Source organism: Anopheles funestus, chromosome 2RL (assembly GCF_943734845.2).
Source record: "Anopheles funestus chromosome 2RL, idAnoFuneDA-416_04, whole genome shotgun sequence".
Classification (NCBI taxonomy): domain Eukaryota; kingdom Metazoa; phylum Arthropoda; class Insecta; order Diptera; family Culicidae; genus Anopheles; species Anopheles funestus.
Window position 1 is genome coordinate 58,160,267 of NC_064598.1, and position 638 is coordinate 58,160,904.

Genomic DNA, 638 nt, shown 5'->3' on the forward strand with positions numbered 1-638 from the left:
TTTGAAAACATTGCTCCTAGGCAAACCAATATATTGTTGTTTGATGAAAATATCGATCAATATCGTTAGAGTATAATAACCCTTACCAATGCTATTTTTATACCTTATATTGTGTTATGGTATAAAAATGATTTGCAACATTGATCGTAAACATAATGCATTAATGAGGTTCTCTTTGGGTGCAGAATTGCCGGCCGAAAAATACTATGTACAAATAAATCTAAAATAAACACATGCCCAACACATTCTTACAAATCTATGCTACGTGATTTTAAGAATTAAGTTAAAAATATCCATTCTAGTAGTAAAAGACGACATCGTGCCATTGCGTCATGTTTATCATCCAAAAATAGCACCCAGATCTGTTTGAAACGCCGGTTAACACTCAGCGGTTGAAGACACGCTTATTGCACACTATGAGAAGATGTTGCAGTGCATGCCAGCTAGAAAATGCTGTACTCTGACTAAGTTTATTAAACACTTTTTTTTTTGTTAAACTTTGTACAACCTGAAGCCTTCACTTTTCAAAAGATCAAACATCAGAGCGGAGATCAAGCAATATCCAAACTTAAATAGTTGATTGAATGTTTTTACCACCTTGTTGTACATTGTGAACCACCTGATTTACAAACACAGCC